The sequence below is a fragment of the Lepisma saccharinum genome, chromosome 13 (genome assembly GCF_977018435.1).
Source record: "Lepisma saccharinum chromosome 13, izLepSacc3.1, whole genome shotgun sequence".
Taxonomy (NCBI): domain Eukaryota; kingdom Metazoa; phylum Arthropoda; class Insecta; order Zygentoma; family Lepismatidae; genus Lepisma; species Lepisma saccharinum.
Window position 1 is genome coordinate 83,478,742 of NC_139241.1, and position 18,166 is coordinate 83,496,907.

At 40.8% G+C, this 18,166-nt stretch overlaps 1 protein-coding gene across 2 annotated transcripts in view; it reads right to left on the minus strand.

Moving 5' to 3' along the window:
- The window catches only part of Gdap2 (ganglioside induced differentiation associated protein 2), a 98,926-nt gene that overhangs the window by 47,878 nt on the left and 32,882 nt on the right, over positions 1-18,166 (minus strand). The gene's annotated exons all lie outside the window — the stretch shown is intronic.

Below are 18,166 nucleotides of genomic sequence, written 5' to 3' on the forward strand. Positions count from 1 at the left end.
GGTCTTCTACAATTGGCCGCCGAGGTCACCTGACTTAACGGTCTGTGACTTTTTTTAATGGGGTTACATAAAAGATTGTGTCTATGTACCCCCATTGCCTCAAAACCTGCAAGAACTGCAAATTCGCATCACTTCTGTAATCCAGTCCATCCCTGTGGATATGTTGGAGCGTGTGTGGCATGAATGGGAATATCGCCTTGATGTCTGCAGGGCCACTCGTGGGGGCCACATTCAATGTCTATGAGTTGTAAAATAAAATATTTGAGTTTTTCTTTCAAATGTCACCAATTTCATTTAAATACGATTATCCAAAGCGACGTAATACCACTTTAAAGTATGACAGTATATTTATGGACACGCTGTACTTTAAACGGTTGTTTGTATGTCAAAGGACTGGCCCCCTCTTCCCTTCAAAAATTTCTGGCGTCGTTCATCAGACGTGGCGTAACATAGGTGGCAACAGCAGAAATACCTTACCGCACGGCGATTATTATAATTATTATAATCTGTGTCTCCATTTCACGCGATTCCAAATGGCATTCCTCACCTCTGCACTTTCAGATGCAAGTTGGAAAAAATCGGACTGTTGACGGTCATAGATTTCGCAAGGATACAATATCGACCGGTAATTTAACACGAAAACTTTAAAATGCGTCATAAACATGACTTAATACATAGGAAAACAGAAACAAGCGATCGAACATTCTCTAGTAATTTGACAATATCAGTGTTGCCACCCGTAGGCATGGGGAGTTACGTCAGGTTTTGTTGCAGATCGGTGGCGGTTCGTGGCACTACAGTTATTCGCATTTTCGTCGGATATCGAATTAGGATATCTTACCTAATGTGAACTTTAGGAGGAATTTCACCGTACCATATAAAATGAGCTACGAAGGATGGTAACACTGACAGACTGCATACAGAGTAATTGTTATTTACAAAACGAGCTCAACGAATTTGGTTGTGGTGTGTGTCACTTATTTAAACAAATGGTCGGTTACGGTAAACTATTTCGAGGTTAATCCAAATCACTGGCGTAAACAGGGGGAGCTGCTGGGGCTACAGTCCTTCCCGAAATTTTAAGAAAATCAAAATTTTCTAACGAAAGAACTCGGGAAAAACCTTACTGGTAAATGCAAATATCTCCATTCAAATGACTTCCGATAACAATTTTTGTCTTAGTACTTTTAAAACGAATTTTAGAAACTGTCATTGCAAACTATTTTATAGTTTATCCCGTCCGGCGTGCCCAAGAGGGGTTCCTGGGGTCATACCCCCCACACCTTGCCCCAGCATCATTACAGAAAGAACACTAGATGCAGTAAAAGATGGCAAAATAAGGGCTGATTACTAAAAAAGTATACGTAATCCGCGCTTTAGTAAATCCTGGGCACGTCACCGATCCCGTTCCTATCTCGCCCTGGTTCGGCTTATTTTACTTCTCTTTTCCGCCACTTTTGGCGACAATGAGTATGAGTGATGATATGATGAATGTATACTCAAATAACACCCATGCCGTGATTCGAAACCAGGACCCCCCAGCTCGGTTCTATCTCGAAAGGAGCTACGTGATGTCCCGCCCCCTCAGCAAAAATCCTGGGACCGGTACTGTTTCAAACAACTTTGTTTATCTGTGTACCTGGAAGGGGATTAACACCCTTAAGCCCCCTCTCTCCTATTCTTGTTTCTTTTTATTTGGTTTTTCTGCATTCGTGTCGTAAAGCCGGCTTTAGACGAAAGCATTTCCTTTTAACATTTTTGCTAGCATAAATGCTATGTAAATCTTATAGCAGATAGCACTTTACACGAAAGCATTTTTCATGGAACATTTCGGTTAGCTGTTGAGATTACATTGTATGATACATACAGCACGATAGGCACATCGAGATACACCATACATGGCGAGTGCACGGTGTTTACAATTGAAACAACTAAAATATTCTTCCATACGTGTACAGTAAACGTTGTAAAGTATCTATTTAAGCAGCGCCATTGATTTGTACCTAATAACGTTTTATACGAAACGTTATTCCTCTCGGTTGAATAGTTATCGGCTTTTAAAAATGTGAAGTGATACGTTGCTTACATCTCACGCGGCCGCCATTACAACTGCGCTCGTGACCTAGAGGTCCCTTCTGATTGGTTACGCTACGAAAAATGCTACGGACCGAGCCTATCCTGGGGAACTTGGTTTGAGTTGCTGTTTTAAGTTCACTTTATGCACAGAAAGGCTAATCGGGACTGGACCTACAGCTTAAAGTGGGATCCGAACCACTTGTGCCTCTACTGGGTATCGAACCCGAGACCCCTTGATTACAAGGCGACGACGCTACCACTGCGCCATGGGGGAGGCCCCCTGGAGAACTGTCATGAAATATGCCATGGCATCTGTAATGCCATAAGATTTCTCACTTTACACGGTAGAATTTTGGTCATGGCGGAAATGCTAAGGAAAATGCTTTCGTCTAAAGCGGGCTTAAGGCGTGTTGGATATGCCGGAATGCTAACTGCTTCGTCAGACTTCCCACCTGTCATCGAAGCAGTTGGCAACACTGCCCACCAATTGTCGTCCTTTACACTGTGAGGCAGGCAGTGTCAAACAAAGTGATGTCAGCGACAGAGTTTTAAAACTATATCGATCCACGCCACAGAGGAACTAGGTCAAGACGTGGGGGAGGGTGGAGGGGGTATTTCAGTGTCAACCCCCACGCGGCACAGAACGTCTTCGCAGAAAACAACGCTCTCCCGTGATCCTCCCGATAAACGTTACGAAGGCGACAATGGATTTACTTAGGGAAAAACCTGTTCGCATTCGTGAAGGCTGGAAAGAGTGTGAACTAGGGTGTGAAACAGGCCCTTAGCAAGGATTTTATTTCGGGGGGGGGGGAGGTTATCTCTTTATCAGCACAGGCGTCGCCAGAAATATTTGTAGAGGGGCAGGCCACTGATTAAACTTGATTAGTAGAAATAATAATGATAATAATTAACATAACGATTATAAGTTATTAAAAATAAACCAATTTTTAATCCAAATGTATTGTTGTTATTATTATTATTATATAAATGGAGAGAGTTTTCCACTATTTTTCTTACATTTTGTACGGTCAGTGTACTGAAATTCATAATTTTTATATTTTTTATTAACTTTTACACATCCCGTTAAAAAAAAGGGCTTTAAAAGTTTCACAAAGAAAACTATACATTTTGAGAGCTGTGGACCCATTTATTCTTTGGAAAATGGTAGAATATGAAAATATAAACTGGTTCCTCTATTATACACTAAACTTTCGTCGATCTAATGTTTAATCCTGCTAATTGAACTAAAACTAATTACCACTATACACTATTTAAATTAGATATTTGTAGGATTTCGGGGGCTTCAGCCTCCTTAGCCCTCCCCCTGGCTACGAGCCTGCCCGTAGCTCACAGGCTAGCATTAAATTAAGGTAAATTATGTGTGTGGGGGGGAGGGAGCATCAAGTTATAAAATACTACAGTATTTGTGTGTTTTTTAAAACAACCCTTGAAGTGTTAATTGACTGCTGCTGACATCACTACTTTTGATGATACAGATATTTATATCGTACCATAAAAAGGCACAATATTCAATCATAGTTCACCCCCCGGCCGAAGCAATAACAACTTGGGAGCTGTTGACCTTCAACGCAGCTGTGGAAGGAATGTGGATGACGTTAAAGTCACAGATTTCTGTCTAAATGGGAAGCCGCAACAGGGGAAGCGAAGATAAAGCAGCTCTCATATAGAACTTTCTAATCTACACACAGAATCTTATAAATTCTTGCTGCAACTTACACTTCTGCTCACTCATAAACAAGATTAACGAATGTAATAACTCCTGTTCACGTTCTGTGATTTATGACTCAGAACTTGTGAAAAAAATCAGTGGCGCAGGAACGGTAGGGGGGGGGGGGAGGTTACAGAGGTACAATGTACAGAGCGCATATGCGGTTTTAACTATTTAATAATGGACAGTCCTCTTATATTTAGATTCGCCATATTTCCACACCCTCATCTTCGGAACCTTGTGTCTAAATACCATTGCATCGCATTGATTTATTGATGGGTTTTCGTTGTGGCTCCAACTGGAGATGTAGTGAGGAGTGAGATGGAGTGTGGGGGCACACCGCAATCTGACCCAACTGCTTCTTTTCAAGAAACTTTCGCCAGAACATTTTCAGTTCGTAACATATCTTCAAGCCTTCACCGGAGACCTAGGAGGGCATGATGGGCCCTTTAGGGTCTGCAGACGGAAGCTTAAACTCTGCCCTAAACGAAGGGCACTAATGGTTCTTAATCCTGTGAACTACTATTAAAAACACGTCCAGGTCCTTAAATATTAGCCGATTTCAGGACGTAACCGAGATTGACCAAAAAAAATTCTGGAATTCGAAACTTTCAACTTTTCAAAATTTTTCCGCTTTCCAGAAATCTTTCGAATTCTAGATTTTCCAGCTTTCCGAAAATTCAGTTTTTCCGGATTTACTTTCCGGTCCAGTATCCGAAACTGACCATACATACGCGACACATTCTGGATTTTGACCTCCTTCTGTACAGTGGAATCCATGAGTATTACCATGCAAATTGTCCATGAGTATTTTCATTAATTCTTCTCTCACATTCTGTGTGTTTTAAAGCGATGGATCTTTATGTATGCTGGTGCAGAAGTTGTCAACAGCTTGTTTTGAGTTTTCTTTAACTTTTAGCTCTTATTGGGTCAAAGAAAGTGCACGAACATGGTGATGGACAATTTGCACGATAATACTCATAGATCCCACTGATCGTCACTGTAGACATGTTTTAAACATAAGGACAAAGGTAAGCATGCACGCTCTAAATTACAAGGGGGGGGGGGGATATCGGTTATTCCCTCTGCTTGTGGCGCGAAAGAAGCAGAAATCCGGTTTTGGTGAGACTTGAGGAGAAGCCTTAGAAAGATTCACGCCGTACGATGTTTTCAGCCGAAGAGCGTGAGGTAAGGAAAACCTCGCAAGGATATCGAGTAGCGTGTGGAAAAGTTTCCGATCCTGTGGGTGCAGGTCGCTCTTCGATACTTCGGAAAGTTATGTCGGGTCCCGGGAATCGATAAAACTTTCACGTAGCTTTCGAATTCTGCAAGCAACGTTGGCTTCTCGGAAGGAAAACAACGTTCCGATTCCAGGATTATCTCTCAGGGTGCAAGATCCCGTGGGAAGCTTTCCCTACTTGGGCATTTGTCCGAATCAGTGTTTTAAGAAATTCTGCAAGATGCAAAATTGGACTAGAAATTTTACTTTTGAGCCTGTTTAGTTTAATTTCTTGCTTGGCACCTATGTTAATGAACTCTGTACTCTGTAGACACACACGACCAGTGTTGCCATACAAAGGGAATTTTCCCTAAGTGCAGAGAAATGCAAATAAAAACTTTAGATAAAAAGGAGAAGAGATGAATGTCATGAAAAATACCAATATTGCAACGAAATTTGACTCACTGTTTATTAGACTCAAGTTATTCTGAAGTGTGAAACACGTTTTTCCTTTAATTTATTCCCTCAAGTTGGACTTCGATTTAAATGTCTAATTTGGCTGCTGTCACTTTTGGCTAATCGCAACGATGACAGTGATGATATGATGAAATTCTTAACATGACAACTGAGGCTATTTGCACCCTTCTGCTAATAAGAGGAAGCTTCTTAGCAAAAGCAGAACTAAATCAAATCAGTGAATTAAAAAAACAAATATTTTGACTTCACAAATATTAAGGAGATAAAGTCCTTATCGTGAATAAACCGTGATAGAAGCTTATATCCTTATCAAACACAAATTGAAGCATATCGAAGAACTCACTCCGCCATTGATAAAAGCACAAACTGTAAAGTGGCACTACGCGCACAGATGGACCAAGATATAGAACAACACACAACCCCTCGAAGGGTTGTACTGGCTGTTGGTCCAGGCGCCTCACATTTCTGCGAAGATGCTGTTTCAAGGCTGGAAGAGAGGTTGGCTTACGATTTTCAAAAGAAAGTTCACCCTTACACGCAGAAAGAGTTGAAGAGAATGAAGGAAATAAAAATGCTGACAAGCAATGAAGGAAATATAAATGCTGACAAGGAATGAAGAAAATACACATGCTGACAAGCAAAGAAGAGAATGAAGGAAATACAAATGCTGACAAGTAATGAAGGAAATACACATGCTGACGATGAAAGAAGAGAATGAAGGAAATACAAATGCTGACAAGGAATGAAGAGAATGAAGGAAATACAAATGCTGACAAGTAATGAAGGAAATACACATGCTGACGATGAAAGAAGAGAATGAAGGAAATACAAATGCTGACAAGGAAAGAAGATAATGAAGGAAATACACATACTGACGATGAAAGAAGAGAATGAAGGAAATACAAATGCTGACAAGGAAAGAAGATAATGAAGGAAATACAAATGCTGACAAGAAAAGAAGATAATGAAGGAAATACAAATGCTGACGATGAAAGAAGAGAATGAAGGAAATACAAATGCTGACAAGCAAAGAAGAGAATGAAGGAAATACAAATGCCGATAAGGAATGAAAGAAATACACATGCTGACAAGCAAAGAAGAGAATGAAGGAAATACAAATGCTGACAAATAAAGAAGAGAATGAAGGAAATACAAATGCTGACGATGAAAGAAGAGAATGAAGAAAATACGAATGCTGACAAGGAATGAAGAGAATGAAGGAAATACAAATGCTGACAAGAAATGAAGGAAATACACATGCTACCGAGGAATGAAAGGACTACAAATGCTGATAAAGAAACAAGAGAATGAATAATGAATGAAATACAAGTGCTAACAAAGAAATAACAGAATGAAGGAAAAACAAATGCTGACAAGGAACGAAGGAGATAAACATGCTGGCGAGGAAAGAAGAGAATGTTGAGAGAGCAAGCATAAAAGACAATAACTGGATGGAACGGATTAACGAAGAGAGAACCGAGGATGACATCTCGAGTTCTGACATCAGGTTATGAATAATTGTCCGCCTCTCAACTCTTCTCCGTAACTACAGAAAAATGCTTACCTTCAAGAAAACTTACAGCAATCTTCACTGTAGTACGTCTGAACACGAAACTACCGAATAATGGCCACTAACACCGCACCGGCGGTTTATAAGAACTGGAGAAACACAGTAGGGTGGTAGAAATGTTGAAAAATGTGACTACACCAAGAGAAAACACCTTGCTAACACTTCCACGAAAACGGTAAAATATGATTCACTGGCCTTGCGTCTATTAACTCCGCGGAGATAAGATTCTTGTGCACCTACGCAAACATATACTTTTATCGAAAGAAAACGCTTCATTTGCTATGGTAACCACTACGCTCATGTTTCCCGCACAGGGGAGCCATGGGGGCACTTGCCCCTCCCTGAATATCTGGAAAATACGTCACATAATTTGTGATGAAATTGTTGCGTGAAAGGTGTGCTATGAAAGACAGCACATTAAGTGGTCTCCGATATATAATGATTTATGAGAATTTTCCTGGTGGAAAGCATCGCCCCACGCCCTCCCCCCACTGAGGAAAATTCTTCGGGCGGCCTTGTAGGGCAGTGGTTCTGAACTTCGTGGGGCTGAATTCGTCACAGTTCCTGAATCGAGACGTCCTGAGTTGAGACATTATCTTCTTGATTAGGCTGTGAGAAAAATGCCCGTAAAACTAAAAAAAAAACAATAATGAGTAACCGATCCAGTTATGTGCATGGATGTTCTTTGTGAATGTCCCTTCATGAATTTCATCATATCGCCACTCATCCTCATCGTCGCGATCAGCCGAAAGTGGCGGAAGAGTTAAGTAAAATAAACCAAATGAATCAATGGAGCGCAGCATCTGCAGCTTAACAGTACAACCAGTGTGCGAATTAAAAAAAGGGGGGGGGGGTTGCCGGTATATTCCTCCCACAAAGAATTTCACCGAAAAACCTGCCTCCAGAAATTAAATTATAAATACCCATCCTCACCAAAGAAAAAAGCTTCATTCGCACAGCGAGTATAACAGTCTGCAAACAGTTATTAAAGCATGTCCTCCTCTCTTTGACATAAACGGGCATAAACCTGGTTTCTTGGGATTCATATGCGTGTAAATCACGCACTATTGTTTATTTCGCAATGTGCATTTTCACGCATCGTAAAACACTATACGGTCCCTATCATCCTTGGCCTGCACTAGCTCATTGTTTACTTGCACCTGATAGAATCAAGAAGGTAAGTTACAATGTGAAGCAGCAGTTAGAAGCCGACAAAGGGGAAAGATAATTAGTATACATTTGCTGGTTATCGGGATGGTATCTAACACGCCACTTAACAGACGCACACATATTATGCAGCATAAATAAGATATGTTTATCACGCAAGTCGTATGCTGACTGTGGAAAGTGCAACAGTAGGCAAATTATTCGTTACTATTTTAGTTCCTTTTTTCCCTAGCATGCTGTGTGTTTATAAGGCAAAGGGTGTTCCCCCTGTGGAGTCGCTTTGTAATCAAGGAGCTCCCGGGAGTTCGATTTACGGTGAAAGTACACTGCGGAGTCGTTTAAGGCTCCTTCATACATTTGACGAAAGTCGAAGCTGAGGATGAAGAAAAAGAAGGAGGGTCATGTGGGTTGGTTTTTGCGTGGCTTACTCTGTTACGTATCTCTGACGTAACAGAGTGCGTCACGAGATTGGTAGTCTTCACAGTTTCTTGGGTCTCAGCTTCTACTGCCTCGTAGGGCTCCGACACAGTAAATAGTCCCTAACGAATCTACACAAGTTATATGAAAGAAACAGCGAAATGATTTTAAAAAGGTATAAAAGATTACCTACACATGGAAACAGATCGTTGAAGGTAGGCATTCGCTGTTTACTGTTTATGCACAGATGGCCTAACTGAAACTGGACCTACAGTTTAAAGTGCGAGCAGAATTACTGTGAAATGTGTCTCCACCTGGGATCCCTTGATTACAAGGCGACGTCGTTAGAGGAGAAGGTCTAAATATGGGCGAAGGTTTAAATATGGGTTTTATAGTTATTGGGCGCTCCAGGGTGCTGCAGCCTGGCAGAGGCTATTGGAACTGGTTATCTGTCAAGGACAAAGGTTGCGACGCCAATTCGCAAGAGTAAGTGGTGGTTAGTTTCGGTCTTGGACGCTGTTACAGAACTGCGACCTCCGAAAACTTTTTGCAGGTATGGTTTAACTCAGCGTTTTCTGAATTCTCATCTGCTTTGTTTGTACAATATGTACCACAGAGAGAAAAAAATTGAAGAAGAAAAATAGCGTGATGGTGTAAACATGGGCTATGACATGAGGTATGATGTTGAGATCACATTTTAAACAAGTATTTGGATGTTTTTCTTAATTTCGATTTTTCCCATTCCGCGTGATTTTCAAAACAACAGATTATTCATAAATATCAATTTTATAATCTTTTAGCGATAAATGACTGTTTTATTTAAATTTTAATTGCTTTTTGTGATATTGCCACTAGTAGCCCATATTTAGACCACAATTTTGAAACTTCTATACTTTAGCATGCTATTACATTTAAATACATATTTCATAGATATGCATTTTAAAGGCAGGTGCTTGATATATTACTTTTTTCCCCGAAAATGACAACATAAAAAGGGGGGCCCATATTTAGACCTTTTCCTCTACCACTACGCCATCGGGGAGGCCCATGCAATGTTCTATTACGGAAAAAATAACATGTAAATTGGCAGAACCAGAGGAACGTAACTCCAATAATGTGTTTTTGCTATATTCTTTAAATACACTCCTCTGAAGAGCTGTATTTGGAGACAGACCCACTTCTAAGGCTGAGTCACGTATGTCCAATTTACATAAATACATTATTTTCGCTCTCCCGTAAGTTTGATAAATTGAATTTGCATCCCTCTGGTTCTCACAAGACTCAGGTATTCAGGTGTCTCGCTCGGCTTCAGATCGCGACAGAGACACTGAATACCTGAGTGGAATAGCTTCCTCCGATACCTCTGTACTAGGAACGGTTGACCTCCCCGATGGCGTAGTGGTAACGTCGTCGTCTTGTAATCAAGGGGTCCCGGGTTCGATGCCCAAGTGGTTCGGATCCCACTTTAAACTGTAGGTCCGGTCCCGATTAGCCTTCCTGTACTTAAAACCCGACTCAAACTAGAGACAGACAAATACGGATACCGGATATTCCGAATCAGAGCTATCCGTTGCACCCGAAACAGATATCTGATAATTTGAAATCCAGATAGGCCTATCCGTTATCAGAATTTGCTAACCATCCCTACTCTGTACCACTAACCGCTCCGAACACCTGTGTGAAGTCCGAGAATAGGGAATCCGTTATTTGAATTTCAAATCATTCTATATCCGTTTCGGATGCAACGGATAGCTCTGATAGTACAGATTTGATGAAGGATACGTAAAATCCGCACAGTGAAATACGAACATGGCCAATAAAAGAATATGCGAATAGCCCATAAAACGGATATAGTATAAAACTGTCCGGATAATGCACACATTCGGATATCCGACATTTCGGATAATCTGAGTATCTGGATATATCGGATAATCTGAATATCCGAATTTGTCCATCCCTATCCGACAACATTGTTTATCACCAGAGTTGGACCAGACACAGTTCAAAACAGCGCAGCACTACCCCCTGTCACGTGATTGTACAGCATAAATTCTCTCTTCTATGTCTCCAGATTCATTGCGACGACGATGATAAAATAAACGAGAAAGAAAAACATTCCTGTAAAAATCAATCCCGGTGCCTCTGACAGAAAATGAAGAGGAAGATGAGATGATGATGATAACGGCAGATTCCTCATCATTACCTGCCGTGCTGACTGGCAATATATGACGAATTACTACCCATAAGAAATCAATTTCCGCCCTGACCTGTGATACACGCCACGCCGCAATCAACACCCCATTACTCAACATATAATACACCTTCTCTCGCACGCACCATCCGATGTGGGTCGTTTGTCTTCGCCTTAGGCCGGAGCTTCAGTCGGACGTGTTCTGAAACCAAACGAAGCCATTATGCGCACATGATAAACATTCCCGCGCCGACTTCAAAGCAGATCTCGCCTCTCCACAACCAGACTAAGTAATGCAAATAAGAAAGCACTTGAAGGATAAGTACTTAGATGGGGTTCAGTCATACCGGGCACCCACTGCCTGCTGGATCAAGTTCGCTGGCGGTGATACCCAGGAAACCAATCGACTTGTACCTTAAGGGTAGATAGAATTTCTAGAGGAGGGTGCGGGATGTAGGGGAAGGGGCACCCCAATTCGCGATCTCGGACAGTTTTCGAGGTGATGTAGTCAGTACCACACTCAGACGGCCACTACTTCCCAGATACGCATTTACTGAATTCCCGATAAGCGGGGATAAGGTCGAAAAAATAGATCAACCAGCCCGGGGATCGAACCCGTGTCTCCTGCGTGATAGAGAGTAGCGTATACTTGTAGCTATTGGTAATGGCAGTTGTATCCATGTAGCGAAGTTACGTTTTTGGGAGAGTACTGCACCTGTAAGAAAGCTACTTTGAAAATTACGTTTTGTTAACTGTAATATTAATGATTCAGCATAACAAATTATAAATGCAGACGGCTATCTGGACTATAAAAAAATCACTAAAAGGTTTAAGAGTTCATGTCCAATACATGTATTGCAGCACCTCCGATTTGAAATAAATGGTAGCTATAATATATTCACTTCCAGGGTAGATATACGGAAAAACAACAAAAAGAGCATTATTTTAACCACGCACCTAAAAGGTTAATGGTTTGTTATAGTTTTGTGTTATCTCAGCTAAAAAAAATTATATATTTCCTTGTATAACTATCTACATTTCTTATTTACCGCTGAATCTAGCAAAGTACGATATCCCTCTAAAAAAAAAGTTAAATTTCTACACTGAAAAGAACTACGAAAGTGATATCGTTGGCTGTATTATTTGTTTTTATGTATATTTAATATGCGAAACCTCAATAATGCAGTATTAACAGTTTGGAAACTTTGAATGACACAAACATATCTTAAGTCGTTTTCCAGATCTAACTTCTACACCGCGAGTAAATGGATATGATACCAATTTCGGCGCAGAAAATACTATACACGAACGTAAGAACAATTGCGTAATGCTAACTTAAAGAACACAACATATGTGCTGCCATCTGCAATTAACTTTGTCCAAACATCCTTTTCCTTGCATAACGCAATTTCCGGCGAAATATTTCTAGTGACCAGATAACATTGTGACAACAATAAAAGCAGCCACAGGCTTATTTTTACTTCACCAACAGAGAAGGAAGACAAGACTGAATCTGCTCTAGGAAATAAACAGTCATGATGTGCACTACGCTTATGTTACGGTATTTAGTGCTAATAAAAGAAATACATACACACGCGGTGTAGAAAACACAAATTCCTTAGTGAGATATCTCACTCGGTGTCAGTTCCAATGTTCAATCAGAGCCGTGTCATCTCCGTTCCTTGTCAACACAAGGCTTAAACGCAGAAAACGTATCAATACGCAGTTCACGCGTCAAACGCACGAGACATTTCGACATGCTCATTCCGTTGATAGCTTATCTGCACAGATTCACACGTTCTTGATAACGCATCGCACACGAAATTGGTGGATTTCTTGCATCAAGCAATCGGCTCAAAGTAGTGGAAGATTCTTATATAAAAAGAAAAGCCAGTACATCAGTGGCGTCGCCAGAATTTTTTCTTAGGGTGGGCTCTGGTTGGGTGGTCATGGCCAGGGTCGGCTCTAGGAATTTTTGAAGGTGGAGCGACCCTTCATGAACGTTGTGTTATACTGGAGCATTCTTGTTCATGGATCAAATTCATACTTTTAATGCAATTACTACAAATATTTTGTATGTAATTTTTATTAGTGTTAACAATTCGGCATATAAATTTCCTGTATTTTGTAAAAAAAAATATTATAAAAATAAAGCGAAATAAGCTATCATCGGTTAAAGAAAAGCATCTCTCTGCTTTTACAAGACAAACTAAGCTTGTAAACGTAATAATGGGAAAATTATATTAAACTGATAACATTAAAAAATATATATAAATTACCAAAACTCATACTAAAAAGAATTCTGGAATAACCATTTTAAACACATCTATTCAATAAATTTTTCCTAATTTTGTAGGTTCACTCATTGTTTTTACATGTGTTGTAAAAGATTACGATCATTTTGGCGCACGTAATCATTTTTCGCACGTTTAATGAAAGGAAACCAACGTAATGGAGAATCTAGAAACGTTCTTTACTTTTGAAGCGAAACTTGAGTTATGTTAGTCAACTGTTAAGGTCGCTATGTGTGCTTTATACTGTAATTATTTACTAGCTTGTTACTTTGCGTTTGCGTTATCTAAATAATACAGTAAAAACTGCATATCCCGGAACCTCTATAAGAAGGAAACCTGTAAATACGGGGGAAAAAGTCCAGAACGGACCGATTTTATACCTGAAAATAACACGTAAACGGAACACCATTTAAAGACCAACGAGATGTTTTTATTCTCAGTAAGACGGAAATTTCTTCCTTTATTTTTTTAGCTTGCAAGAAAACAATGCAATACTGTATAAGTGGAACATGCCTCTGTTGCCACTCGCTTATCTGTAACATTGGCGATATGAAAGAATGCGCTACAATACTCATAGCTGTTAGGATTCCGTTTCTTTCTTTCATCTCTTACCCTCTTTCTCCACCTTTCTTTGTCTATTTCTCCTCTGTTCTTTCGTCATCTTTCTATTTTTCTTGTTATCTCTCTTTGTTTCTTTTTTCTACACTTTTATCTCAATCTTCCTTCTCCCCTCTTATTCCATCTTTCAATCTTTCTCTTTCCTTCTATGCACATCGCGCTACGACGCCAGGGGTCCCGGGTTCGAATCCTGGCATGTGAGTGTCCATTTTACTTCGCTCTTTGTGCCACTTTTGGCTAATTTGCGAAGATGGGGATGAGTGATGATATGATGAAAGTGATGAATGTATCGCATTTTCATTAATGTACGTACATTCATTAGTACGTGGCCGCGGTGGCTCAGTCGGTAACGCGTCTGACTACCATGCTAAAGGTCCCGGGTTCGATCCCCGGCCGGTTCAAATCCGGGAACTTTTCTAACGATGGAAGCGGCCCCGGCGCACACCCAGCGTCGAATAACATGGGTACCTGGGGGAAACCCTGGGGGGTAAAGGCGGTCAGGGGCGTGATGCTGATCACATCACCCCCACTCACGACCGGATCAAGAAAGTGTGGGGCGTTACCCCCACACCCCCTATACGCCTTCATGGCGTGGTGCTATGCACAGGGGATCACTTTACCTTTTTTTTTTACATTCATTAGTACTCTACATTATAAGTAATGCGAAATGTAAATCTGTCTTTCCATTATTTCCTGCAGCGCTCTATACTGTATTTAAAGTCAACCCTGTATAAGAAGGAAAACTGTTAAGATGGAAAATTTTGCGCGGAACCATCATGTTCCGGGATAGACAGGTTTTACTGTATATATCATGTATTTATTCTATTTCTGTGGGCAGACGGGTGGGCCGACACTATTTTAAGTTGGGAGCCCACTCAGGGGCGACGCCACTGCACTACACAGAAAACAACCGGGGTCTCCGAGAGGCACCACAAAGAAGGCTACCGGTATGTGGTTCGGAAAGCAAATTCAAAGGAACGAATAGGATATCGAAAAGGCAAGGCAAGGATGAAAGAACAGTGCCTCGGAAAGCTGATACGAAGAAGTAAGAGGGCAGTTTTCATCAAGACACATCCTGAATACCATCTACAAGTGTTCACAAAATACCTAATTTATGGTCATCCTGACTAAATTTACCCTTACACCCACCAGATGAAAAATTCTGGATAAACATTTGCCTGGGACAAAGAGGAAGGGACAGACACCTTGAAACGCAAAACAAAACAGCTGATAGTAACTGAAATAATCGATTGAAAAAAAGTAGATGTAGTCAAGTTTCATCCTTAGCTCCCATGCTAACACACAAGGTGTGTGCTAATTTGCCAAGGGTAGTAACAATCCCTGATAGACTTGCCAAGGGTAGTAACAATTCCTGATAGACTTGCCAAGGGTAGTAACAATTCCTGATAGACTTGCCAAGGGAAGTAACAATTCCTGATAGACTTGCCAAGGGTAGTAACAATTCCTGATAGACTTGCCAAGGGAAGTAACAATCCCTGATAGACTTGCCAAGGGTAGTAACAATTCCTGATAGACTTGCCAAGGGGAGTAACAATTCCTGATAGACTTGCCAAGGGAAGTAACAATCCCTGATAGACTTGCCAAGGGTAGTAACAATCCCTGATAGACTTGCCAAGGGTAGTAACAATTCCTGATAGACTTGCCAAGGGAAGTAACAATCCCTGATAGACTTGCCAAGGGTAGTAACAATTCCTGATAGACTTGCCAAGGGAAGTAACAATCCCTGATAGACTTGCCAAGGGTAGTAACAATTCCTGATAGACTTGCCAAGGGAAGTAACAATCCCTGATAGACTTACCAAGGGTAGTAACAATTCCTGATAGACTTGCCAAGGGAAGTAACAATCCCTGATAGACTTGCCAAGGGTAGTAACAATCCCTGATAGACTGTCTCTAAAAAAAATCTGGTTCAGTGGTTTGAAAGTTTGTTTCACTTGTTAAGGGTTATGGACAAAGCGAGTCCGAATGGAAAACAAAAACATTACGAATGACAGGAAAATAATGGTTAAAGTAGAAAACGTAGCGAAGAAATTGATACATTAACGACCATCTTATTGGTCTTGAAATAAGAAAAGTTTTGAAAATGCACCAAGTATTGAGACCAGGAAATTTTCTGCTTGTAATTTCTCTCACATTATGCTAATTCTCTTCCCACGCTCGGGTACGAATTAGCATTCTTACATCACCGTAATGATTATAACCATTAGGAAGTTAACCAGACTCTGTTCGTTGCTTAAACTATCCCATCCTTAGAGTAAACCTATATATCGAAGGTTGTTAATGACAACAATCAACAGTCGAGTTGCTCCAACTGGGGACCTCGAAAGCACACATCAAGAAGTCGATTCAAATGACGCAAGCGAAGAGGAATTGTCAACACGTTACGTAACCATGAAAACTTCCAAACGTTTGCAAGCATTGAGGGTGCGCACAGAAAAAGAATTCCGCATCGACTGCTTGGCACGGTATAGTTTATTCATGAAATCGAAAACATCCATAGGGTGTCCCCAAACAAATGTAAAATTCACACACATTCTACTTGAATGAATCAAACAGCGTCACAAGACCCATTCCATACTTTCATTTTAAACAATTTCTTACAAATATGCCACGTGTACACCATTTCCTGACAGTGACGGCGCAAGCCTGTAACATATTTCCTTCCAAATTGTCGGGGGGCTAACCAGCTAAAGCCTGATTCACACGGAACTGAGTTTCCAGTAGGAATGCCCTAGTTGGTGCTGGACTGGCTTCCCATTTCGTAGTTTTCGCCTCACACGATACTTGAGGCCGTACTTGTCGATAGACTTTTGTTCCCATAAGACATTGCGCAGAGCAGACAATCTGTAAAGATGGACGAGCAATTTGAAGAATGTTGTACAATTACTGCTTTGTGCTTTTATTAAAAATTAAAAAAAGAAAAGTATGGACTAGAGATTGGCTCGAAAAAAATAGCAATGAATGCGAACCGAACAAGCTTTTTAATTAACTCTGGTATGGATATTCATACATGAGATTCTCAGGATTCATTCACAAATTTTAAAAAAATCGAACATTTGATTTAATACACTTGTAATAATAAGGATTTTCATTTTCGGCTAATCATATTTGTCACGTACACATCTCATCGCTTTGCATAAATACCTAAATATTAATGAACTGAACACGAATGCACTGCACGCCATCTATTTCCTTTTTTTAAAATTCGGAAACTAACAAAAACAGCCAACACTCGGAAACCACAGACAAAAAACGCTCCTTTGCAAACTCACAGATTATCTTCACATGGCCAATCTTTGCTCTGATTGGCTGTTCCGCAGAATCCAGTCGAGGAAAGCCAGTAGCAAGAACATGTCCTATTCCTCCAAACCAGTCAAGCAGTCGGCCAGGCAGCCATTACATCCGGGCAGGTAGCCAGTTCCGTGTGATTCAGCCTCAAAAGGTATTTACTTAATACTTTAGTACGGTATAATTTTACCTGTGATATACGTATTTTAGTCGGATGCACAGGTAGAGGGAGATTATTTCCATAACATCTTTAGTTGTTATGCATTTGAAGCTTCGGAACGAGTCACAACTCTCGAAGCAGCCAATCAACGAAGCGAGCCACTGACGTCATCTCCACCCAGAACCTATCGCTAAGCCCCTTGCTCAGGTTCTACACGTCCACTAGGCTCGCTAGACAGACTCGCGTAGTCCGCTGGAGATGTTCCGAAAGTAATTCGACTCTACATCAAACACAAAAGTACTTTTATCCACGAATCCTTTATACCAAATAAAACACAATAATTACATTCTTCTCCTCAGCCATTATTTAGCCCCTTGGGGCTCTACATTACCTGATTTGGCTAATCGCGACGATGTGGATGAATCGTGTTTAGATGAAATGGAAGAAGGGACAATCTCAAACGCACATGGGCAGGATACAAGACCCACTGGCTGCTAGTTCAGACGCCATAGCCTCGTTAGTCTGCAAAGAGGTTGGCGTTTGGGTGTCCTCACAAAGGTACACACCTCCACTCAGCCGAAAGGGGTGGCCTCAGATTCACGTCTTAAACTAGAAAAATCAGTGATTTATGATGTTAAACATAAACAAAATATGTTAAGAAAAACAATGCCCGACTTATGAAAAGTCCTGGACACCGTGCAAAAGTAAAAGTCTGACATTTTCTAGGTCTGTGGCCACCGAGTTGTGTTACTATCACGTGACCCGTAGTTTAGAACACGTTACTTATGCTAGCTCCAATCATGGCAACGCTGGACACACGCCTATCTCTGAGAAAGCGTGCACGAGTATCCACGCAACAGTTTATCGTTCCCATACATTGAAAACATGGAGATAAAGCCTGCCCTGGTGGTTCTGTTGTCTCGGGATGATAAGAAGCTCT